Source organism: Agelaius tricolor, unplaced genomic scaffold (assembly GCF_023055355.1).
Source record: "Agelaius tricolor isolate 1412-34295 unplaced genomic scaffold, bAgeTri1.0.p SCAF_2, whole genome shotgun sequence".
Classification (NCBI taxonomy): domain Eukaryota; kingdom Metazoa; phylum Chordata; class Aves; order Passeriformes; family Icteridae; genus Agelaius; species Agelaius tricolor.
The window spans coordinates 34,936,949-34,964,108 of record NW_027269262.1 but is presented as its reverse complement, the minus strand read 5'-3'; the positions used below and the strand labels follow the sequence as shown (position 1 = coordinate 34,964,108).

Below are 27,160 nucleotides of genomic sequence, written 5' to 3'. Positions count from 1 at the left end.
TAAAAGCTTTCTCCTTCAACACCCTCAAGATGATCTCCAGGAGTGACTTGCCCCTCTCTCAACAGGTCTCCGCTTGAATCCGTTATTCTCTTTTTGTGAGGGACCAAAACATCACAGCAGCAAAGTGAAAATAAAACACCATCCATCACTGAGCTTCAGCCTAACTTTCACTTGTATCTCACTGCATGAAATTGATAGTTTTCAAGCACAAAACTAATCCACTAATCCATGTTGATAAAACAGATTCATTGCCAAGACAGTGAAAAAAGGAGTCTCTATGAGGCCTTTCAAACCTATGTGTTCAAAGAAATACCGCTGACTGCCGAAACACTGCTGACTGCCCACTGGCACAGTACAGAAAGTAGGAGATGGAAAGGGCTTTGCAAGAAAGAACTTTCTGAAGAAGGGCTTTGGTCCACAGTTCTGGGCTGTTTGCCTTATTTGTTTCAGTGCCCTTGGTTTGAGGATTTAGAAATGCCTACAAGAGAGTACATTTCGATTTTCCATGGTTGACATCATATTATTCCATCCACAACATGCCAAGACAAGGACTAACATGTCTAGTCCATTAAAGATACAACAGAACATTTATTATTTCCTAAAGTTTAATCCAAATTTCTCAACATTGCCTGGGGTAAGAAAGTATCATAAAACTAGAAAACAATACCATGAGATACAACTAAGCCCTCAAGTTTTCTTCTGAGCATAGATACAATCTTAACTTCACAGGAAAAGGAAGAAAGTTGTGGAGATTTGTCACAAATCCAATCCCAGCTTTCTTTATTAAGTTGAAAGATGAATTGAGAATTAAAATACACTGCTAAAAGAAAGGGGGGAAAGGGGGGCTGTTGTTTCATTCTTCTCCACCCTTTAGCCTTCTCACCAGCTGCAGCAGCATTTGATCATGCAGAAAAGACAGTGATCCTATTCTTCCACAAACATCGTCAGCAATTAACAGGAGAGTAAAACAGTAGAAAACTTTGATAATCCCCTTCTATCTGTGGGATAAATCAAAGTTCCCAAACTTCTCTGGAGCACTGAACCACTCCTGGAGTCTTGTGGACCACCCATGTGGGACTTGTCACATGCTGGGGAGTTGGCAGTCATGTGAGGTCACGCAGCAAGGAAGAAACATTGCAGCAGAAGATACTGATGGCAAACTACAACATCCACCATAACTATAACATCCTACAATGTTATATCATCCACCACCATGAACTATAACATCCACCATAATGAACAAACCACATCGCTGGTTTGCTCATAAACATTGTATTTCCATGCAGTTCTGCAGATCTGCTCCAGAAAACTTAACATAGCCTTCCAAACCATCAGGGTATTAGAGGTGAAGTATTAAACATCAACAAATTTCTACCCACTGCATTTTATAAGTAATATCATACAGTGGACCTGTAAATGTGATGTATATAATACCTAGCAATGATAGTGAGAGCCAGGACACAGGATATCTGAGCTTCATTCCAAATTTTGCCTCAGATACCTGTACCAGCAATTACTTAACTTTCCTATGCATCATTTTCTTTGGAAAAACAGGCTGGTCTGCATGGTATCTTCATCATTCACTACATCTCCATCATTCATCTCCTACTGTGACTGGAGGAGACTTTTTGCTTTTCCAGGGTCATTGTGATATAAGAGGTCCATAAAAAAAACCCCAGAAATAATATCTCATAGATGTATTCAAAATCATAATATGTAGTGAAGTATTTGAAGAGTGTGGATCTAAGTCATTGCAGCAATCCAAATATTACATATATTACTATATATATATACATATATATAGTTAGGATTATCCTTATGTACTATCAGTCTAGTCTAATGCAATTCTTACATTATTTTTGGTTGCTGATAACTTTCCTAAATTAATGTTTTGACTCTGGTATGTTGAGATCCAATAATTATTTCCATGACTCCAGCATAATTGAAAGATTTAGTGGATTGAAAGAAACTGGGTGATTTCTAATGCTTGCTAAGAAGCAAGAAAGAATTTAAGGCTGCAGAATGGTGCAGCTGTGCTACAGAAATCAGAATACTACAACCAGAGTATTTCCTATCATTTCAGTCACTATGTAAGCTTTCTGTCCCATCCTGATTGGATTTAATTAAAGTTCTTTCTTATAAGTGTAGCTCCCAGGTTTGGCCTGGGAAAGAAAGAACTGCAAGAACAGCATTGTCATTTCTAACTGATGCTGACTTGCTCTAGCGACTTCCAAGTGCATCAGCCCAACTCTTTCAGACACACCAGTCACCCAACACACATCACAGTGACTCTCAGGTTAAACCAGAATGAAATTATTCTGCTTTTCCTTTCAGAGCCCTCCATGGGATCTAAGCTCTCATCTAAAGGAAAATGATTTGACACTGAAACTTTCTCAAAGAGTGAAATCCACAGCCTCAGCAATGACCTAAAGCATGCTGGCAAGCCAAGGAAAAGTTCTTGACTGACTTCTGAAGGATGCCTGGAGAAGTCTCAGTCCCTAAGAAGAACTGCAAGAGGGACAGCAGGCATGCATCCAAGGATGCCCAGGGGCTTAGAGTGGCCAAAGGCAGCCTGCTGGCACACTAGAGTGGCCAGCTGCACATTGCCTGCAAGACAGCATTGTGTTCTGAGGGTAGCATCCTCATGGTCTCCTGCCAAAAGCCATGCAGACAGGGCTTCTCCAGGGACTCTGTCTTTAGACAGATTCCTCTAGCAGAAATGCCAAATGACCATGAGTCCCTGTGGCTTCAAGACTTAAGTCCCTTTCTGTCTCGCCCTTTGTCATACTAAAGTCAATTATGATTTTTTAAAAAAATTAATGTTCTGTACCTGTAATTTAAAATTATCTATATTGCCTGTAGTACTAGAATAACTCACAAAGCTATGGGGCAAACATGTAAAAACAACCCTAATATTTTAGTTATCCCTTGTACTTCACAGTAAATCAGTATAATCTGTCTTTTATTAGGTTACTGGATGCTGTGGCAAGAAAAAATAAAACATATTTGGCTTTTAAGCACTTCAAAGTGAGTACTTTGAAGCCTCAGTAAGTGATAATCAAGAAAAATGGCTCTAACAACTTATGATAAATCTTCTCTATATATTTAAGCAGGATTACTTGTGAAACCTCAGAAATTAAAATGATTATATATAGCCTTACTTAAGACTTGAATTTAATAAAGCATATGATATTGGTTTTCAAAATCCTGTCTTTTGGAGCTCAGGTAGCTATAGCAATGCCATTCAAATGAGCTCTTCTGTGATAAGGAGAACTAATGAAAAATGGTCCCCTTCAACCCATAAAAGAGGCAAGAGAGTGTATGCAATGTGGATAGTCCAAAGTTACACTTTGCCCATTGCTGCCTAGTAAAGAATGGAGTGTTAGCTTTCTGCCCAGCCTTTCCTCAGCAGCACACAAATCTGAGCCTCTTTCATCCAAGCAGCCCCTAATTTTTCACATAACTTAAAGCAAAGATAGTAGTGTCAAAATGGCAGATGGACAGACAATACAACAGCACAAGTCTCTTCCACAAACCTTGAAATCAGCTTAAAAATAATTTATTTTAAGCAGTCCATTCAACTAGAATTACTAGCAGAGATTTGAATGTCATAAAAGCAATTACAATTTTTACTGTGGTGCGATTCCAGAATTTCTGGTTAAGTTATTAAAAAAAAATTAAAATCTCATTAAATCTCAAACCTCTTAGCAGATAGAAGAATTTTCTATAAACTTTAGCCTCTTGTTTGTCTTGTAAAATCCCATTATTTAGCAAGAACAAATTCATTTCTCTATAACATTTCTCTGTCTTTGAGCACTAGAGCCATCTTTCTGTTTATCACTACTAGCCCATGGAATACAGGTACTCTTGTATAAGTACTTCCAAACTGTCAGTTAATATTCATCACATGAATTAACATTTCTTCAAATTTAAAAAGAAAAATTAAAAAAGAGGGGGGCTTAAGAAGGCAAGGAGACTGTGAATTCTAAGTAATAAATAATTTAGTTATTTGACATTCGGGGAATTTCAAGTTTACTGAAGTTTGCAAGAAACAAAGAAGCAATTGTTTTGCAAGTTTACATCTTTCCAAGTATTCTCCAAGTGTTTTCACACAACACAAGGGACATTTTTAGCTCTTCTGTCTGTCAAGCTTACACATCACAGACAAATATTATAACAGCAGTTTTGCATCTAAGAAAAACTGTTCTTGAAGATTACATAAAGTATGTATATAAAAAAGCTGAATTGGGTGGCTTATACTCACAGCTAATTGCTTTGGTTTTTAACACCTCTCATTTAACAATGTTTCCTTTCCATTATTCAGGGCTGGTACCAGAGCCTAGAGTTATGAGAAATACCTGTCAAAAGTACTGAAAAAAGAAGCCCACTGTACCTTTTCAGATAATTGATCCTTCTATTGAAATATGCTGGGGAAAAGATTTTGTAAAATATTTTGAGTAGCACATAAAAATAACATTTAAAAGTTACCACAGTGGAACTAACACAATGCAGGTAGTCTCTGGGAGAAATCAGTCTACCTCATTTAGAAATTTATCTTGTTTTTTCCAAATCTTTACATTAAAAATGTAGCAATTTAATATTTTTTAACTGAGCCAAATTATAAATATCTGCAATACATGCTTTTTGACTAGAGGCTTTTATTTCAGGTCTTGTGTGACAGACTTTTCAAAAAGGAAGCACCTCATTTCAGCATTCATCAGACAACCGTGGTTTTTTGATGCAGCAAAAGGGAGGTTTTTTGATGCAGCAATTTTAATTAGAACAGCAGCTAATAAATCCCACACCCCAAGTTTCAAGCTATAACTGGATTACCAAATACATTCAAAAACTTCCTGCTGCAAGTAAAGCTAGGCACAACATCCAAGCAATCAATCTGAACAGAGTCTGTGCACATCCCAGCAATGGGCATTTCTGGAGACTGCCAAGGGGCCAACATGGATCCCTTTTCTGAAGAAGCTTCTCTCAGCTCAGGGAGAAAGAGAGACAACAGCACATGCACGTGACTGTAGACAGGAGAAGGCTTTTGTGGACAGACCTTTCCTCAGCCTGGCAGCAAGAACAGCAACATCATCCTGCAACATCCATCAGCCCATTGGCTTCCAGCAGACTGGAGGAGGGTTGAAAGAAAATAGATTTGCTTAATGCAAGGATTTCTTCACCAGGGCAGGATAAAAATGGAAGTGTTTCTGTGCAAATATTTTCGGAATGTTCACCAACTTGAATTTGAATGGTAGGACTATATTAAACAAGGTATCAATAAAAGAACACTTCACTTAAAAATAAGACTTTCTGAGCACAGACATACTGTTTGAAATGTTTGGATGCCAGAATAGCTGAATACTGCATTCGTCACCCTGAGCCTTACAAAGCACGAAGGAGGAAACAAAACAATCCTGGAAAATTTAAGGAGGAAATGGAGGATATTCACCATTTTGCAGAAGACTACCCCAAAAGTTGTTTTGTGACAAAGTCCCATTTAAGAACTCAAAACAGTCATTAATAATAGGTCTTACAAAACTGACAGGCCATTTGTTGACACTGTCCAGCAATGCCTTTGATTCATAAATCATTTCCTTTATCAGTTCTGCTATGAGCAATTCCCAGATTTAACAACTGCAACATCTTCTGGGAGACTCTGAAGAAAGCAAAAGGCCACCAAGACAGCCATCAATTTCTGCTCTTCAGAATTAGGGAAAGTAGATTGGTTTTACCCCTCTTACTGTATTTTAACATAATTAATGTGCTTCTGTGATATAGAAATGAAAACATTCAAACATATTTAAGTATTCATTTAAGTATTTAAGTATTTAAGTAAATATTTAAATAGGAAACTCCTTATAGAGCCAACTCTCTTCCAGCAATGCATATGTTCCCTTGTCCCTTCACCACACAGCTGTGTGATTTTCAGTGTCTACAATTTAAATAACAACGAGTAGACATTACTAAAAGAATTTTAGCTATTGTAAATGTTGGGCAAAACAAATTTGAAGTAATTTGCAGGTCTAGGAAGGTTCCACCTATTGCATTTTCTCCACATTCAAAGTCAAGTTTTTGAGCTAACAAAAAGACAAGATTGAATTGGCCCTACATATATATCAAAAGTACTTTTTCATGACAAAGAATGGCAGTTGGGAATAAAAACTGTATAGAATATTTTTTTAAGAATTCATTATAACTAATATTTTATGTGATTTAAATTATTACTGAAAATTGTTTATCCATCCCTCCTGCAGACAATGAATGCTTGGAGAGAAATTACAGTAGATTTTAATTTGTTCATAATACCTCTTTAGGATTCATCTATTAGAAACCAGAGGCCACAATTTTCGAGTGTTGAGTTAAATGTCAAAGTAAAATAGTTTCTTTCATATTGTAAGCCAGAAAATCAATATGCTGAGGTGTTTCACCAACAAATATCTATGCCTGCTGAGAATGACAGTTCAAGTTCTTCCCACTTCCCTAACACATGTGGCTGATAGCAGTCTGAGAACGGTATCACAAAAACCAGTGAGAGCAACACTTCACCTGCATGTATGAACCATCTGGATTTGGCAGGAGAAAATGTGGTGCTGTTTACACCAAAATTCCATGTAGCCACCTCAGCTAGACATTCTTGTGGAGATTCAGGAGCAAGGAAAAGAGTAACAGGAACAACACTCCATGTTTCTTTTTGCCAGGTAAAACTGAGAGGTTAGGGCAATCAGTAGTAATTATGGTTCGTAAGGGTTTTAATTGGGTAATATGACAGCATTTTCCCCAACAGTGCAAACCAGAGACGTCCATTCTTTTGGAAAACTTTTAATAGCAGCTATTTGTAATTAATTTTAAATACCTCTGGACAGACATAAAGGTTTGTTGCATATGTTATCTTAAACTAACCAGTAATTCAGAGACAACATTTGGTTTCAGGGTTGGAACTATCCTGTTAAAATTGAACTCTTGCACCTGAAACCTGGACTGGTGCAACAAAATCAAAGTAGCACTTCTACCATCTAATACTTCATCTCTGGCAAATGGTTTTTCAGATTTTCCAGAAAGTTTCTTTTATGTTGAAGCTGTATATTTATTTGTGGAACTGCCACTCCACTTCTGAATGTTAGTGATGTGAAAAGAACACAGCCCAAGCAACATCTTCTTAGGCCATCACAGAATTCAACAGAAAACTACCTAACAATTCTTATATCTTGGCAGATTTGAGACTATCCTAAGCAAAATAAAACTTCAAGTATCCACAAGAAAATGTGACTGAGATATAGTTTATGTACCTATCCCCACTAAGCTTAATCACTAGGATCTGGCAGAAAGTATTATCACCTAAATCCAGATTAAACAAGTTTGACTGGAGATCTTGTGAAAATCTGAAATGATCTTGTGAAATCTGAGGATGATGGCAATGATGATGAGGATGATAACAATAACAATACCATCATCTACAACCACATTCATGACTCAAAACCTATCACCTAGTTGATGTTGATATTATGAATCTTTTTGGTTCTATATTTAAGTTATAAAAAATGGATAGTGTTACCTGGCTGATGAAGACATGTAAACTAATCCTAAAATGAAATAAGGATTTGAGATTTGAAATCAAATCTAACCAGACTAAAGGCCCTGAACTAGCTATCTTGCTCCTTACCAAGTAACTTAACTGTTTCTGTCCCAAACTTTCCTAACTCTTACATGTCAATAATATTAGCCATTACAGATGTTCTATCAAGACTGATATTATATTACTCCATACCTTTTTACCTAGACTGTGCCCTCAGTCAGGCAGTATCAACTATTCTTTCCATAAACAGTGTATTAGTTTCTTACCCTACCTACTAGACTCACCTGTATAGGATGCCAATATTTTGGAATAATCTTTTTTCATTTAGCAAGGTCAAAAACTGATTTTAAAAATTCATTGTGATATAAGACTCAAGGTTTGCATATAACTCCCTCTAAGGCACTCTTTGTATATCAGTGGCTTCCAATAAGCTACACACATCAATCAACATTCTTTTAATTATTGTACAGCAGGCTCAATGATTTCAAGGATGCTGCAAAATCCAGTTAACTACTCTAACATGAAACAGAATTAAGGCAAAATATAAAGGTCAAAACAGAGTCCTGCCTAGCCACCTTCTTAGCCTCTTTAGTAGGCCTCCTATTCACCCCATACTTGTTGTGTATTGACTTCCAGTTGAAACTAAATATTTTGGAAGAATATAATTGCTGGGTTCCTGCTGGAGATGACTGGCTGTTTAGTTTATATTTCCATGCTTGGTTTCATAAACTCATAATTGTTCCCATTTGAAATCAGGTCAGTGTCATACACCTTCCAAAAACATACAGTGAAATAATTGCCAAATATTGCTTGACATTATTGCAAAGACATTAGTGGTTATTTGGTTTAGGTTTCCATGCTGTGTGTGCCAGAACCAAAATGAATAATAAGTATACCACGTGAAATAATGACAAAATTAAAATAATTTTGTGGCTAGCATCATTTGGTTACAGGATCAAAGCAAAAATATTACTGGATGCCAAAAGATAGAGTCCTTTCATCATAGCAGGACCATGAGCAATGAACAAATAAATGTGTTAGTGGAACAATCAAGGATGGCCAAAATCTACATTGCTAAAAAAAACCTGCAGAACCACCCTACCCAGTACCCAGTGTACACACTTGTTAATGAAAAGTTCACAAAATAGAGTCCTGGTTTTTTCTTTGTTTTTACAAACCTCATTGAATACAAAATTTTCTCATTTGTCCTGGCATCCTTCTATGGCTGTGATCTGGAAGGAATAATCTTCCTCAGATACTTCCTTGAACTATCTCACTTTAAATGATAACACAGAACCCTTACGATAGTGTATAGTAGTTGCACGTTTTGTTTCTTTATCCAACTACTCTGTGAGAGACCAGTCCTCAAGATCTGATTTCTAAATCATTTCAAATCACCTGCTAATTTTTCTCCCTTTGCCCAGAACTTTGATAATCTTTCATTGAGAGGTTTAAGGTTCTTGTCTGACATTTGATAAAATATTATGCAGTTTACAATCGTACATATTTGGCTATTACGGGATAATCCACAGTGAGACGAAGGAAATCCCTACCACCTCAGGGAATTACTCTGTTTTTCTGATACTCTCCTGGGTCTGACACAGCTCACAGAAAGAAGGGTATGTACACACAGACCAGGGCAACCAATAGTCTTGATTCTGTCCCTGCCTCATTTTCTACATGGCTTCATGCATTACAGGAGCCTGGCAGAGGGACTTCATGGTGAGAGCAGATGTAAAGCTTAGGAAGCAGAAATTAAGACAAGTGAACTCATTTCCAGGCCTGACTCTTCCATAGATTTCACAGAAATTCCCCGATTTCCCCTGCTCACAAGATAGAAATATTTTTCCCTCCTCAGTTTTTGGTGTGTCTTGTTTGAAGTGCTGACTTTCAGGGGTGTGATATCACCATGCACTTTCTCAAGCGTGCATTCCTAAGCATGCTCATGGCCAGATCTGAAGACCAGAGCAGTGCTGGGAGTTTCCACATTGACAGACTTCATCCTAATTGCTAGCAGAAGTCTGTTATCTCATAAAAAGTCTTTTCTGACATATTTTCCTTGTCTTTAAAATAAAGATGATACAGCTAAAGGCTAAAGAAAAGATATGAAGCTTTTTTTGTTGCTTGGTGTTACCTATGCTTGCATTTAGTGAGACAGAATCTTGTGTAAAAGCAAAAAAAAGGTGTGATCATAGTACAAGTGAGAGAGGGTCCAAAATTAGTATTGCCCAGGAAACTGTAACTTTGTTTTTTCCTTTAAGATCTTCACTTTGACACACTAACACTATTTCAACAGGTCAACAGTTTGCATAATTGTAGATAAAGGTCAAGCATCAACAACCGCCGAAGTTGTTAGGGAACGACTCTATAACTAAATAAATAGTAGAAGCTTAGAGAAAAACAGAGGTAGTTCTAATGATGAGGAAAGAAAACCACACTGCCCCGGAAACCACGAGCAGAACAAACTTAACTTATTTCCTACACAAAAATAATAAGGCAAGCACTTGGGGAGGTCAAAATAAATGAACCATGAAGGGATTGCAGAATGCAAAACGATCACACTACCTGTGGAAATGTGGCTAGAAATCAAGTGGCTGCTGGTTTTTCAAACAGAAGAATTAGGGGCATTAATGAGAGCTAGCAAGACACAGGTTTGAAGAAATAAAAGGAGATGATTCTTCACATAACAGGTGGAATTTGTCCAAATGCTCTTCTGCTATCAGCACCTAATTACCAGAAAAGCATAGACAAATTGGATTAAGTTCAAAGGAAAGCTGCAAAAATAATTAGGGGTGACTAAACGAAAAGAAAATACATGTATAGTGTTGATTAAATGACATAAAATTACAATTACATCTACAACAAATATTTAAAATGTGCAAATTCCACACTGGTTCATAAGCAGAATAATTTAGAGAGATACAAGACAGTACTATACAAATATCAAGGAAAAACTAAGCTATGAGCATTGAATTTCAACAGTACAAAAAACTTTTAATTGGTCGCTGAAACTAAATTATTACATATACTTGTAGATTAGATAAACACTAGAATTGACAAATATTTGGGAATGATCCTGCACTGCAGTAGGAAAACTAGGGAATATAGTAAGAAGTTTCAAGGATTTTTGATCAGTAATTTTGAAAAAAAATTCAAACCAAGTTGGTAATTTTTTTCATTAAATGCCCATTTTATTAAAAATATTTATCTTTGTTGATATTTCAGATTGCATTTTTTAAAGAATTTTGGGGGGTGGGGTATAAAGTACAGCAAGGGGTGTATATATAGAGTATACAGAAAACTGTATAAATATTTTTTTCAATCCTTTCAAAACTTATGTTGGAAAATAATAAGTACTTCTTCATCTGTGCGCTAACATGTCAAAATTCTGTCAATGTCATTTGCAGTTACAGCTTTATTTCTAGATCTCTTCTTCCAGATGTGCTCTTTCCTTGTCCCATGCCTTTCTTTAGTCACTTACCTTTCTGTAGTTGCCCATTCCCTCCAAGCAGCAGCTGAGGGGCATTTTTTGACCACAATCCATTGCAGCAGCACTTCCAACAGGCACTTTGCAAGGGACAAGCAACTGCAGTCAGAAAGGTCTCCTTGCCTCTCTCCCTCCTCCGTATTCTGTCAGCAGGAACAATAAAACAGCTCTTCAGAGACAGGACCTCACCCACAATTCTCATAATTTGGCATTTCTCCATGTTCATCTGTCAAAACCACTGAGACTGTGCCATCTTAGTGTCAGTCCTTAAGTCTTTGCAGCTTAATTATGGTTTTTTGACAGCAGATGGTGGAGAACTCTCCAAGGCTTCAAAACCCCACCACAATTTTAAGAGGGAGTCTTTCACAAGGAGGCAAAATAAAGGTAAAAAGACCTAGTAAAGTTAAGTTCCTTTTCCACTGTCAAAGGAACTTAACTTTACTAGGTCTTTTTACCCAGCTTCCTCAGGATCCAAAAAAAGTTTCGTCAAAGCAACTTTCAGCAGCTGTATCCCCATACACTCCTAGGCTAAACAGCACCATCCTGGCCATGCTCCCTCCAGGCTTCTTGTGCACCTCCTTGTTGGCAGAGCATGAGAAACTGAAATCTCCTTGACTTAGGGTAAGCACTTCTTAGCAACAACTAAAACATCACCATATTATCAACATTACTGTCCTACTAAATCCAAAATACAGCATTGTACCAAGTACTAGGAGGAAAATTACCCTTATCCCAGCTGAAACCAGGACAGAACCCACCCCTTACTCTATTTCAGTTATGTCATGCTCAAGTCCCACACTTTCCAATACATTATCACCCTTCCTGTGTTTTGCTAAATACACACAGATTCTGCCACAGGGGACATGTGAATTGGACTTCTGGATCTGTGGGTGGCTGCACATTGTTCAGCTCATAATAAATCATCTCTAGCATGGCTAATTTCCTCAGGTACTGGATACTTCTCTCCGTGGTAGTCCATTTTCCTGAGTGACATAAATATCTTCCTTGAAAGGATACCTTTCCTTCACCCTTGACAGGAGTTGCTTCCAGTGGCTGAGGACTTGCATCCCTTTTCCAAATGCCTTGCCAATGCCCCCTTCCCTAGAAAATGATCCCAGCTCTTTGGCTTTCTTACTCTCTAATTCCTCTCATCGCCCCATCACCTAGGCAGCCAGATGTGCTCATCTGATTGACAGCTAAAACACTTTGCATATGCTGGAGCTTGCTCAGGCAAAGGGATGCAGTGCTTGCCTCCTTTTCTGCCTCTTCCTCAGGTTCTTGTGGTGGTTTTGCTTAGCCCCCCTTTACTAAAAACAATGGCTCCACTTCTTCCCTGTGTATAAGGGCACAGGCTGGCACTCTGGTTCAGCTGCAGTGCCTGTCCCAGGGGTTGGAACATGGGATGTTGTTTTGTTGTCTCATCCAGAGACCTTTTCCTCCCCTTGAGGGTAATGAATGTGGTTGGACAGGACTTGGAAGGCCTTAGCTATGGCCCAACACTTTGCAGTGATTTTTGTCTCTCTGGATTTGCCAGGGTGACAGCACGCTTTTTCCAAATATTTTACTAGCTTTTCCAGATCCTGCACTTGTTCAAGGATGAAGTTCTGAAACACTGGAAGTGCCCACAGCCTTTGGCACTTGCCCATACTCTCCCATACACCCTGCCACCAACAACTATCTGGCTTCAGGGCAGACCACTGGGTGATATTCTTAAACAGTTTTTTATTCTTAAACAAGACCTGGAACCCACTCAGGACACATAGCAATACAATCATGCTGGTTTCAACATACCAAATATATTCAAAATTCTCAAGAGCTGTTGTAATTAGTCTGGAGGAGAAGGGGAAGGTGAAGGGATGTATCTCCACCATGGACTGGGTCTCCAAGAAGGAAAAATAAAAAGTACAACTATTAATAGTTTCTGATAGATTCTTCCAAAGTATAGAGATGATTGCAAGGCTGAGCACAAATACCAGATCCATTTCAAAGCTAGCAATTCTACAATATCATAAACCAGGGTTACAAAGTACAACATGACAACCTTCGCCCAGTTCGCACGGATGACAAACAGCACAGTGGGGAACACCTACTGCAAGTCAGGTGTCATATAATGCAACTTTAAGAACAGCAGACCTACTTCGAGAGAAAATGAATCAATGGTGTGACCATTAAACTAATTAAACCAACTTGCTCTAGCATGTTCTGATCAGATTTGTTGCTACCTCAACCCATCATGCTTACCCTAAGTCAGGGACTTTTCCATGTCCATGCTCTGCCAGTGAGCAGGTGCACAAGAAGCAGGAGGGAAGCACAGCCAGGACTGCTGATCCAAACTAGCCAAAGGGACAAAAACGAGGTTGGAGTTAGCTGGGAGGCACCAGTCACTGGCAGAGACAGGCTGGGCATCACTCAGGGGTTAGGGACCAATTGCACTGTGCCATCATTCCTTGTTTCTCTTGGGCTTTATTTCTCTCTCCCTTCTTGTTGGGCACTTGGCATCTAGCCAGGGCCAAACCACAACAAGCAGCAAAAAGAAATACATTGGAGCAAGATGTGGTTAAAAATGGAAGCACTTATTGTAATCCATGAACTAAACATAAACAAATTAAGCAGGCAATGACGTGACTTCCAATTTTTAAACCTGAGGAGATTCCACAGGAAACCTTATCTCTAGTATACAAAGAAGCTTTCTGCTGTTGAATATCACAATAATCATTTTGGCTATGTACTTCTGAAATATGATAAGGACCCTTTGCAGACCATACAATCATTTAATGAATACACAAAGTACCAGCTTTTTCCAATGTACTGAAGCAGCAAAGTTGTACGATAAGAATAAGATCATAATGGCAATAGTTCCTCTATGGGTCTGGGTTTATACCAGTATTACCTGCACAGACTGTTTAATGCATTTAGCTTCTATGAAGAATTTGATAACAGTAAATCAACATTGTCATTATTTAATAACATGGCTGCATTCCATCCTGCTGTGTGGAAATAGTCAATTCTGACTTTCCAACATCTTAATGTCAGAGGTCAATTTATCAAATGGGCAGCATTAAATAAAAAACACCAAAATCAGAGCAAACCTAAAGGTTTTACATGATTTTGTTTGGTATGAGAAATACACAATGGCATATCTTTGCCATGCAAATTTATCCAGAAGACACAGGGTCAAGAAAGCTGTGTTGTACCATGTTTACCACATACACAGAGACTCCTATACTACAAAGGCAGAGCCACAGTGTGAAAGGTTAGTCTCCCAAAAGGTGGGTAAGAACTTCTCTGAGGAGGCATTTCAGTGGTGCAGGGACAACAGTGGCACAGCAGGGATCAGCCAGCACTCCAGGACAGAAGAAGGTCATAGCTAGGCTGAGGAATGCCCTTCTTGGGCAGGCAACGCTCTCTGTTACTGCAGTCTGGCTGGATCCTGACCCAAGGAAGGGGCACTTCAGGAGCACCTTGTGCTTAAGATGCTGTAATTTATCCCATTACATATCAGAAAAAGTGTTAACCCTCAAAAATGCAAACAAGATGGTCCTGCATCCAAAACACTTAGGTACTCAGAACAGTGTCAGACTTAGGACAACAGGAATTTGGATATACCAAATATTTGGTTCTGCACTTGATAACTTTTCACTACTTTTTATAACCTCACAAACAGAAAAAGGGCTTGAGAAAACACAGATCTTTTGTAGATACCTTGCGTTGGCATCAGGGGCATTGTTTCATTTCCCTCCCTGACCAGAGAAATAAAATGAATATTATGTCTGCACCAAAACCTCTCTTGAGTTGGTCTAGATCTAGCTAGGGCTTCATCTAGATCTAGCCAGGGCTTCCCTCTTCACTTCTAAGGAAAAGACCCTGTTGCCACATCTACCTGCCAAGAAAAGGTGAAGAGGATGCTACTGCTTCAGAGAGGGAACATGGTTTCTGGGAAGTGCTGGAGCACAGATACCTTCAGCATCAATGACAGAAGCTCAGCACTTTTCTCACTCAAGTCTGTCAGGGGTCACCTTCTGGGTTTCCATCTCACAATGCTCCCAGGCTTAAGAGCACCATGCAGTTTTGCTGGATAAGTCTCAGATGCTCAGCCTTTGCAGGATCAAATCCATTACTTAAAATTGAATCAGGGTTACCAAGAACTAAATGGAAATAGTGTTGTTTCCCAGGACACAGCAGATCTTTCACAATGTACTGGGGTGCATGTTTTTCGTCTCCACTCAGCTATGAACAATAGAAAACTCTCTGCTTTTATTAAAATCTTTGAGGGATTATTATTTTAGTTAAGCCTTTAAGAATTCATACCTATCTGGAAAGGGCAGATTGTGAAATGTGCTTCCTGTTTTCATCATAGCTGGATACTTCTTTTTGCTGTTGCCTGTTATTACCCAGCTAATATGAACTGCTAGAAGTTTATTTTTAGCTCACTTGAGCCTATTGTAAGGTCTGTTCAAGAACTTCCAACCAGAAAATGTAGCTCCTGCATCTAATGCTGAGTTAAGGAATATATTCTTATATCCTTTTAAACAGCCAAGACATAAAGTGAAAATAGATAATGAATAGTTGTTGAATATTAGCAATCTGTTCTACTCAAAGATTACATTTTATTTTCAAATTATACCCTTAATTTCTAAAGTAAGTATTTATTTGATAAAGAAGTCATGCTCCATTCATTTAATTGCCAATTAAAACAGCAGAGATGAATAAATATTTGCCAAAATGAGCAGAGGATTATTTTTATTTGAGGAAAAATATGTAATTATCTACACGTCTTGAAATTACAGAATTAAAAGCTCTGAAGTCTTCTGTGTCAGACACCATTTGTTTCATCTATATCAAATCACATTCAGCACAAATGAAAAGTACTTAAGGGTACTTTTGAAATGAGACTGAATGTAAACTCTGGAAAGGACATTCTTTTACAATAGTCTTTCAACCTCTCACAGAAAATAATTTTAAAATATCATTATCATCATCATCAAAAAATATGTTAAGTAGGGAAGGGATCAATCAGGATCATCAAGTCTAAGTCCTGGCCCTGCACGGGACACCCCAAGAGTCACATGGTGTGACTCTTTGGATGTCCTGTGCAGGGCCAGGACTTGGACTTGTCCAAACACTTCTTGAATTCTGTCAGGCTGGTGCTGTGACCACTTTCCTGGGGAGCCTCTTCCAGTGCCCAACCACCCTCTGGGTGAAGAACCTTTTCCTGATATTCAATCTCCTCTGATATAAACCTCTTGATATAAACGTCCCCTGACACAACTCCAGGCCATTTTATTGGATCCTGTCAATGGTCACCACAGAGAAAAGATCAGTGCCTGCCCCTCCTCTTCCCCTCATGAGGAAGCTGTACACTGCAATGAGGTCTCCCCTCCGTCTCCTCTTCTCCTGAAGAGCAGGCTGAACAGACCTGAAGGCACCTGAAGTGACCTCAGGCACTCCTCATACAGCCTCTCCTTAAGGCCCTTCACCATCTTCATTGCCCTTCTTTGGACACTCTCTAACAGTTTAACACCGGATATTGTGGCACCCAAAACTGTCCCCAGCACTGGAGATGAGGCTGCCCCAGTGCAGGGCAGAGCAGGACAATCCCCTCCCTTGCCCGGCTGGCAATGCTGGGCCTGATGTCCCCCAGGACACCCCTGGCCCTCCTGGCTGCCAGGGCACTGCTCAGACTCAACTTGCCATCAACCAGGACCCCCAAGTCCCTTTCCCCAGCGCTGCTTTCCAGCATCTCATTCCTGAGTGTGTATATCCAGGGTTGTACCACTCCAGGTGCAGAATCTGGTACTTCCCCTTGCTGAACTTCATACAGCTGGTGATTGTCATGCTCCCTAACTTGTCAAAGTCTCTCCTCCAATAATATTATCATCACAGGGTAATTCAAGTTAGAGGAGATCTCAAGTCCAATATCTTGCTTAAAGCAGGACAAGACTCATGGATCCATTCAATCTGACTTCAAAATCCTCAAGAACAGGGAGTAGATAACCTCCTCTGGAAAACATGTTCCAGTACCTTGAGTTTCTTTGATGTGAAAATGTTTCTCCTCAGCCATACTGTGAACCTCTCTTGTCTCAGCTTCTGCTTGTTGACTGCCACTGCCCCACACTGTGCCACTGAGATGCGTCAGGCTCTGTCTTTACGACCTTGGCCCATGTAGGGGGGGGATGCTGCTATTAGGAGCCCTCATCACATTCCCCCCTTCTTAGGCTAAACAAACCCCACACTCACAGACTCTCTCCCCTGGGCAAGCACTCCAGTCCCCGATTGTGGTCCTCCAATAACCCACACCAGTTTACCACTTTCCTTCTTGTTTGCAAGGGCCCCAAACTGAACACAGTATCCAAATGTGGTCTAACAGGTGCTGAGCATACGGGAATAATCACTTCCCTTCAGCCACTCACTGCACTCCCATTGCTACAGCCCAGGATGCTGTTGGCCACCCTTGCTGCCAGGACACATTGCTGGATCCTGCTCAACCTGATGTCCATGACCCTTCCAGGCCTCTTCCACAGAGCTGCTCCCTCTGTAGCCAGCCTGTGGTCCCCATGGGGTCCCTCCTTCCCTGGCACAGGGCTTGGCATTTGTCCTTGATGAATTTCTATTAACTTCACTATGACAGAAGCTTAACATTTTCCTCCTTTCTGTTTTACGGTACTACTGCGGACTCATTTTACCACAATTTAGCTGAAAGAGAAGGATCACATAAGTCAGGATAAATGTAAAATCTGTTCAAAAAGGGAGATAAAGGAGTCTGTCCCATTTTTCATGCAGAATTTCTTTTTCACTGTTTCACTTGACATGTATATTTTACATTTGCTGTTGTAACTACTTTGTCTTTGACAGACCCAGAAGAATTACAGAAGCATTATACTAAAAAAAGGCCCAACTTTTTGTTTCTTGAGCTAGTCTGATAAGCCATGAGTCACAGTACTTTCTATGTGCATACACTCTCAACAATTTCAATATTATACCTTAGTTATGATAATCACTACATTATTTACTTTAAGCCAATGTTATATTAATAGTAGTAAGTATTCTGCAGGAAAAGTGAACATTAGTTGGCAACAAATACTTTGAAAAGGATTTATAACTGAAGGAGGCAAGCTTGAAAGTTAATTAACAGTAGTTTCTTTAAGTTTCAATTAATTGCATGTATCAGTGATACTAAAGGAATTTTTTGTTTTGTTGTAAAAATAATTTATTTCTGGCCATCTGCTGCCTGTGAAATTTCACAAAGAATAGTGCACTTTAAAAAAAATGCTATAAATTACAAAACTGAATACAGGGTATAAGCCCTATAAGGATGCTTTTCTCTGTCCTTTCAAGAAGACTATCAAGTGGCCATATCAATACTAAGTTTAAAATTTTTAAAAGGAAATGCAAAAGCTTCAGGACTGAATTATCAAAGCTAGCTATTACAGGCTGTTGAACAAAGGACACATTTTCATTTTTAAAACTTTGGGGGCTTGGTTGGGGTTTTCTGCTACATAGCACTAGCATTGTGATTTTTTTTTTTTTTTTTTTTTTACTATTTATTGCCTTTTACTTAAGAAAATTCACCCTAGAGATACAAACAAAATCAAGAAACATTGTCTTTACAAATCTTACAAGAAAATTAAGACAATTTTCAGTGAAAGCTACCTGTGTTCATTTTGCTCTTTGAGTATCTATTCAATATTAGGTCTGCTTTCCTGCTCAGCTTTTCTTTACATCTCCCTCAAAAACAATTAAACATCAAAGACTTCATCATTAGGAATTACACAGCAAGTATTTGGTTTAATTAGAATATTCATAGTCCCCACATATAACAAAATGCATTTATGGTGGGCTGAACCTGCTCTGCTGCCAGATGCCCACCCAGCAGTTATCTTACTCCCCTTCCTCAGCAGGACAGGGGGAAAAATTAGAAAGGATAAAGACAAGGAGGTCAGTCATCAATTACTGCCACAGGAAAACCAGGATACAATAAGATGTCGAGAAACAAAGACATAAGTAAAACCATCTACTCCTTGCTTCTACCTTCTTCCCAGGTAGAAGTGGGACTTTACCCCTGACTCCTTTACCCCTGACTCCTTTACCCTCTCCTCACCAAGCAGTATAAAGGATGGGGAATGGGGTCTGTGGACAGTCCATAATAGCTCCTCTCTGCTGCTCCTTCCTTCTCATGCTGTTTTCTGCTCCAGCCTGGGTTCCCTTCATGGGTTGCAGATATTCACGGACTCTTCCACTTGGGCCCTTCACCTGTGCTGCAGTTCCTTCAGGATAAGACTGCTGCAGCATGGGATCCTCCATGAGCTGCAGTGTGGATTTCTGCTCCCCATGGGCCGAAGGAGGTCAACCTCCATCACCATGGTTTTCTCTAAGAACTGAAGGGGAGTCTCTGCTTGGACAACTGGAGCACCTCCTCTGCTCCTGCTGCTCTTGCCTCAGGGCTCTTAGGGCTGTTTCTCTCATATTTTTCCTCACCACTCAATGCCAGGCAGCATTTTTCCCTTTCTTACACACATTATTTCTGAAGCACCACCACCCCACCAAGGGCTGTGGTGGGGCCATTGGATTTGTCTGGAATGGGCTGTGGCCAGCAAAGGGCAGCCCTGGCTGCTTGCCACAGAGATCCCTGCAGCATCCCCTGCCAGCACCTGGGCACCCACACCTGCTACAGCACAGCCCAGACAGAACCCAATTCTTTGGTCACCCTCTGGTGCCCGATGGTGCATAGGGTGGCTGATTCATCCTGGTCATTCAGAGGGGTCTCTTTTCCCATCTTTCCAGTGTAGCCCACCCCTAGGGGAGAACCTAGGACCATAAAGAACCAGTCTTCACGTCTGTCCTCACCTGTTACAGCCAGAAACATTCAACACCCTGTTCTACCACTGTCTCAGGTTCAAACACTGATTCCCTCACACAAACAGAGTGTGGGAACACACTTGCTTACCTGTAGAAGCTGTCTCCTGGGATTATTTTTCTCTACAGACAAGTTAAGCACACAGAAATTATATGGTTGAAGGCAGAATCTGTCTATCATGCTGCTGGTAGCAAGCCTTCTTCACAGAAATATACCTAAGGATAAGAGTTTGGTACAGGAACAATAACACTGATTTAATGCCTTTGAAGCACACTGCAGGTCCATTTACTTATCAAGTAAAACATTTTTTTAAATCTTATTGGAAAAATTATTTTAAAAACACAATCAACACTTTAACTACAAGCAACTAACATAAGAAAGGTGAATTTTGACTTATCAATACTCTGCCTATTTTAATTAATGAAACTAAAATGAGAAGCAAGAAATATTTGAACTTTACCTTCTAAACCAGTGAGCTTGTTTAGGGCAGAAGATAACCTGCCATGAGAGGTCATATCACTGAAGCACTGTATTTGCAGGATGAGGAGACAAACGATTAAGGAAAACAGTGTGGCAGCCCAGGCAAATTCTCTTCCAGCAGTGCAGAGGGAATCCCAGGTCATTAAAAGATAATTTTTCTCTGATATTCTGATGTGTAATCTGTTATGCCCAAATATAACACCATGTTTCATTAGCCACAGAAAATACATCCCACACTGGAATCAAATACAATGATGGAACAGCTTTAGATGTTCAGTAAATTGACAACTGTGCACCACAATTCTGGTACGTCAAAACCCAAACTACATAAAACTGCAATATTTATCTCCAAAACCATAACTGTCTAAACATTTACATCAAGTTTCTTCCATAAAACACACATTGAAAGTTTAGAAATGTTGACTGAATCATTTCCTGTGACTCAGTGATTTGCTATTGCATCTGTGCAGAACGCCAGGAGAGCTGGTTTTAGCTTCACAATTTTACAATTCAGTGGAATGTTAATGGCCTCTTAAATTTCATATGAAACAGCTACTTATCGTGTCCTTAATCTCTTATCAGATATTATCTAGAGTAAAAAAACTCAAGGTAGATTATAACCATGGAGAGAAGAAGCAAGAAAATTCTCCCATGCAACCAAACTCAGATTATAGATTAGCAAGACTGTGTGCCAGCTATTTCCTGTGATAGATCGGATATCTAGAGAACCATTACCCAGCATACATGACAAGAAGGGGGAGGATGCTGCTGCAGCTAAAAGTTGTAAAGTTTTGCTCCTAGTAGCAGCCACAAGTAGTTTACCATGCCCTGGGATCACCCTCAGAGCAGTCCATAGACATACAGTCTGTGGCAACCATCTCTTCAAAGCAATTATACCACAGTGAAATCTAACCAATCTAAAGGTGGTATGAAACAGGGCAAATCCCACATCTGTCCTTAAATCCCATGGGATATTTTCTGTGGCTTTGTAGTATGGAACCTCTACTTTTTTTTAACAGGTTTCACATCCCCCATATTCCATAATCATAGAAATGAAAAGAACTCAGTGCATGTCTGTATAAAACTCTTACGAAAAGAGTGAAACTGAATACCCACACTGTGCTGGCACATGGACAGAGTAAACAAACTGGAAAGGGAGAAGGAAAGAAAGAAAGAGCAAGAGTTGCTTTTCCTTCCCCCCACTCCTTCCAACCCCTCTTCTTACTCCAAGTTTAAGTTTAAAGTAAGCTTTAAAAGTAGGTTAAAAAATATTGTCAGCTTGATTTCTTCTCATTTACACTTGTCTATCAATACCTTTTCAAAGATACCCAGGTTTTAGAATGCACTGTTTGTTTGTATTAGCAGAAGCTCTTGCTGCATGATTGCTTAAAGCAGATAGGATGGAGCAAACTGCATGGCTTTTGTTGAGCCTGCCTTTTAGAGCAAGTATCTTTGAGGCACAACCTACTGAGAAGAACAGCTTTTCACAGGAAACAGAGAAACTACTGTGTGCTTGAGACAAATGGGATTTTCCTCAGGCAAGAGAGATGTAATAAACATCTCAATACTAAATTAGTTAAGAAATATGAAAGTTTGTGGGTTGATCTTTGCTTTTACGAAGACAAAGAATAAAAACATCCATGGCAAAGGACCTACAAGTTCCTCTAGAGATTTCAGATATAAATAAAAAATGTAAATTAATTCTCTGATATATGCCTGCAAACCAGCCAATGTGACAAGAATGTGTAAGGAATGGCAGAAATGTGGATCCCATTCATACCGTCACACCACACCAACAGACTAAAGCAGCAGAATTGCTGTAACACATCACACTCACATTCTTCCTTTTTCTCATGCTCCTAATTTTCCATGTGCAACTTATACCTGCTTTTCCCATTCTTCATCTTCAATTAGTGTTCTGTGTTACCCCATGTTTGTTCCCCTGTTCCTAATATGAGGGTCTCTGACTCTGCAGGGCACACGTTCACTGCCCCCACATCCAAGTGTTCTAGCGCCTTCCCTCCAGTGGGGCTGCCTGCTCCTCATCCCTTCTTGCTGACAGCTGCTGCAGTGTCCACTGGTAATTATTAGAGACCATTTAAAGACAAAAACTCCAGAGTCTAGTCCCATCCAAAGAGAAAGCACAGTTTTGAGTTCGGGAGCAGGGGGAAAACCCTGAAATACCTGCATCAAAGTTGTATGCAAAACACTACCTAGGGCCAAGGTGAAGGTGCATGCCCAAAGGTCTGAGCTGGCTGCAAAGATATGTTATTCTGAACACTTTTTAATAAATATCTCATTTTTTACTTAATGTCATGATAAACAGAAACACTCCCTGACAGACAAGCTAAAGTCTAAATGTAGGATCCTTGAACCACTAATGCTTATGCTTATACTACTACTGCTGATACTGCCAAAAAAAGTCTAATTGTTTCTGCTTTTTATTTTTATTCAACTAACACAATTTTTAAAAGAACAAAGTACCTAGTGTAGTCTAATACTCCCACATGTAAAATCTAGCTTTTCCCAAGTTTCTGTTACAGAGAGAAAGGTCTTTGGTAAAGAAAACTCTACAGTCATCAGTGAAAGGAACAGGTTTGTTCTGGCCAACTGAGTGTTGAAGTTGTCAGTCATTCAAGTTGTCAGTTTGTTCACTGAAAACAAGAATTCAGACTTATGAAAATATATTACTTGACTTTGCTCTTCCTATTGGGCCCTGAACCACATAAAATTCTCTCTGTCCTTAATTATTTTGTCTGAATGTAGGAGAATGGTCCTATATTTAGCTGTTAGTGTATAATCCTCATGAGTCTCAGGCTAAAAATGTTGGTTGATATTTGACCTGCCTTTCCTTATTAGTCACTGCTTCTAAAAACCATTGTATTTATGCCCCATCTCTTCTTGCTCCAATCTGAATGTCCACAGGAACAAAGGACTAGGTAAACCAGTGAAGCTTACTCCACATTTTAAACTGGAGTTCCATATGCTTGACATTCAGTATTTTGTTGCTGTTTGACTTTTACTTACCTATTTTTCCCTTAGCTGGAGATTTTATAAGATGTTAAGTGATTCATGTGAAAAAAAACCTACAGAAGACATGGAACATATCTCATGAAACAAGAGAAGACCAACATCTAGGTCATGGAAATCAGCAAGTTCAGAAAAATTCAGGCATGTGAAGAGCTAAAAATGCAGTTTATCTATCAGTTCCTCATGCAAGTGAAAAAAATGGAAAAATGGCATTTGCAATTTTTAGTAAGGAAAACTTCAATTTTAATTGGAAAATTTGTTTTAAGTGGCATAAAGCCACAGCATAAGTTCAATGGGTAGATAAAGCCAATAAATATCTCCTTGCAGCTGAAAATATGAAGTCTGTCTGACTTTTTTTTTTTTTTCTTTTCCTCCTTCTCACTTTCTGTGCCCCTCTCTTTCTTGTCCCCTTCAGAAGGCCACCATAGTCCACTGTCCCACTTTACGGCTGAAATTTCAGAAGACTGCCCACAACATAGATGACACAAATGGGTCTTTTGTTTCAGTGAATTAAATAAGCTCCTGGAGAAATACAAGTGTCAGAGAAATCACTAAGTATATGATGGAAAAAGAAAGGGAGAGAAGGATAGAGGATCTCATCTTTTGGTAGTGGTGAGCTGGTGTGCCTGCTCATTCTGTCTCATCCCCTAAGAAGATCCTTCTTGAGCAGACATATCTGTGTCTTTGTACCACACATTCCACACCTGGTCTGGATCCTCAGTTTATCTCAGTGATGCACTAGCTATCCTGGAATTCCATCAAAAGTAGCTAATTTACTCAGGAATCAAACTTCTTCCTATGGCTTCAGAGCACTCCATTTTGCTTTTCAAGGTGTTTTGGCATGTACTCCATAATTCAGTGGATCTGTTTTCAATAACAAGGACAGAAAACCTCCTGTCTATGGTTCAGGAGCTCTTTTTCTGATTTTAGAGTAAGAAGAACCATCTGCACTTAGTCCCAAGACATCACCCTCTAAAGAAGCTTCTGTCCAATATTCATCCTTCATGGCTTCATGGTTGAACAGCACAAAACTCTTCAGCTACCTCTCAGCTCAGAAAGGGTTCTACACTCAGCTCCATGTTTGCAAAAGAGATCTGGAAAAAATGTTCTTTGTCTGAAAGTTATTGTTCCTTGGGGGTGGTAGAGCATGCTCCTTCTGCAAGACAGAATAGACTCCAAGGCCCCCCATGGCACACAGCAGCTTCCAGGGAATCTGTGATAGGCCAATACCCCCCATAAGCCTCTAAACCATCCACAATCCCCAACAGCCACCATGTCAAATGACAATAGGGCAGAATCCCCAAAAGAGTTTCAGTCTTCTGACAATGAATTAAGAACTTTATTACAATAAGTAGACTAGAATTCCCCTTAAGAAGGCATTCCCAAAGTATGGTGCAGCAGGCCAGGCTAAATGCTCTAAGGCTGGCTGGCCAAATTCTATGAAAACACTGTTTTCAATAGTGTCTCTTTTAAAGGTTTGATGAGACTGCCCAGTGGTGGTATCAGAGAAAGAATGAGGCCAATAAGCATCTATCCATCAGAAACCTTGGCAACTACCAACCTAACCCACATTCCCCCCCATCCTCCTACTCCTGGCAGTTTTCTCAGACCCCTTCTGCCTGCTACCCCTCTACAGATTTAAAGCTCCAGCATGTGCACACCCTTACCAGGATTCACCTTCTCCATCAAGGCTCTGGCTCTTCTGAGGAGCAACAGGTTCCAGAGCCACACCAATGCTCACCTTGATGATCACCCTGCAGATGTGGGTGACCCTGCCTAGAGAGAAACTCTGCCTTTTCAGTTCTTTTGGGTATCAAAAGTCACCAAAGTGGGCTTCCTTCAAGAGACTTTTTGCTAGGGCTCCAGCATGAGTAACCTTAGCCTTGGCAGCACACCACAGCTCAGTGAAGTTTACATACTTCAGTTGAAGGCAGTCACATACAGGCTGTCTAGAGATAATGATGTCAACAGGTATTGCCCAACATTTTCCCTACTTAGTTTTATTGCCACTAGATTGCCTGATTTCATCTTGCGTAAGATTTCTGTGGTTAAGAAAGAGAATGATGGATTTTTGACACCTACAAGTCTCCTGTCATTTACAAGAGGGCACTTGAAATTAAAGTGGTGGTGTTCCCTGCTGCTGACTATGCAGCATGCCGGACTATGTGACTGTCCTTTGACCAAGAGGAGCTCACACCAAACAATGTTGCCACAGATGTCTCTCCTCCCCTTTCTTACCAGGCTGCTCCCTCATGGAAGGAGTGACCAGGATGTTCTGTGCTTCAAACCACACTGTGGTTTCCACAATGCCTGCATCATTACCTAAGAAACTGCTCTTAATCACAGCTATTCCTTCCAGGCACCAAAAGAGAAAAAGTGCCTTTCCAAGATACATTCATTGTGGTTTTAGGATAGCAGAAGTGTTTCTACAAATTTGGATAAGCCAGTAATTGTGACACAGGTAGGTCATAGAAGCACAGTGTCATTCAGCAGATGGTGCTCAGGCATGAGGGTACATCTCATAGTTGGTATTACTCTGACCTCTGCTCTTAACCCAGCCTTCACTTATGGACAAGCCCAAAAACTACTCCCATAAAGGTTATACTTCTTCCTACCACGTGATGCTGTATTTTCTACCCCTTTCTGTACTGCAACCAATATGGGGAATCTTTATGTAGTTGATTCACTCATCAAAAGAAAAAATGGGATTATGGAATTACAAATGCCATGTGAGCTGTCTGACAGGATATATAGGATCTTCGATGTTCATTTTGGGTATTTTTTGAGATGGAGATACCATAGGTTATCTTTTTCATGCAACAGCTACCATCAGATTTAGATGTAAGTCTGATGCCTGTCTCACGGTTTTACAAATTCCATAATACATGGCATTAATATCTCTAATAGAAGTAATGTTCTGAAACTCCCTCCTGGATGTGCAGATGGAGATCATCCTACCCTCTAATGTCTTCTTGGTCAATACAACACTTGAATCTGACCTTGACCATATCTCCAAGTATATCCTGTTTAGAAGCAGAACAAAGCAAAGCTGCTCCTCAAGTTAGTATTAGAATTTGTTTTGCTACTTCTCTGAGAATTACCATCATACTCAAGATTAGACTTGCTATCTATCTACTACAGCTCCTCACTCATTAGAAATTTTGCCCTGGTACTCTTAAAATATGATCAGTGACACATTAGAAACTTAGCAAACTAGGAAAACTAGGGATAGATCATGTATTGAGAAAATAAATCATTGAATGGGGTTTGAAACATCAAAAAGTTTTAGCTTTTCTTAACAGTTAGAGTTTTCTATCCTTTTCCTGTACTTGGCACTACTATATTCACCTTTCTGCCTTTTCCTGTACTTGCCAGGACATTTCTTTGCAGACAGACAGGAAAACTGTCATCAAGAAGCAAGAACAATGTGAAGTACTTGCCCTATATTCTGTGAATTGTCAATAACTTCAAAGAATGTCACTGTTGAAAACTACTCCATTGGAGGTCCTGAACACCCTTTGAAACAGCCTCTTTCCCCAGCACAGCACAGGGAGTCCATATTCAAACTGTTTTGGAAATATTAGTCACATTAGAAGTGTTCATCAGTGTAGAAAACAGTAGAGAGCAGAGAAGCAGAAGTTGCATCTGTGTTGTAAAAACTGGGGAGAAATGTGTACATAATTTTTTTATCTGTATGATATGATAGCTATAACCAAAGGTGCAGGACAATCTCCAG

The 27,160-nt window shown here is 39.6% G+C and overlaps 1 long non-coding RNA gene across 1 annotated transcript; it reads right to left on the bottom strand.

Annotated features, from left to right (window-relative positions):
• Window positions 1-10,031: 10,031 nt before the first annotated feature.
• On the bottom strand, window positions 10,032-20,502 carry LOC139604705 (uncharacterized). The gene is made up of 4 exons (XR_011684072.1): window positions 20,375-20,502; window positions 20,005-20,129; window positions 11,055-11,203; window positions 10,032-10,299 (listed from the first exon to the last, which is right to left on the bottom strand). It is a non-coding gene; the product is annotated as an uncharacterized lncRNA (long non-coding RNA).
• Between the last annotated feature and the right edge of the window lie 6,658 nt (window positions 20,503-27,160).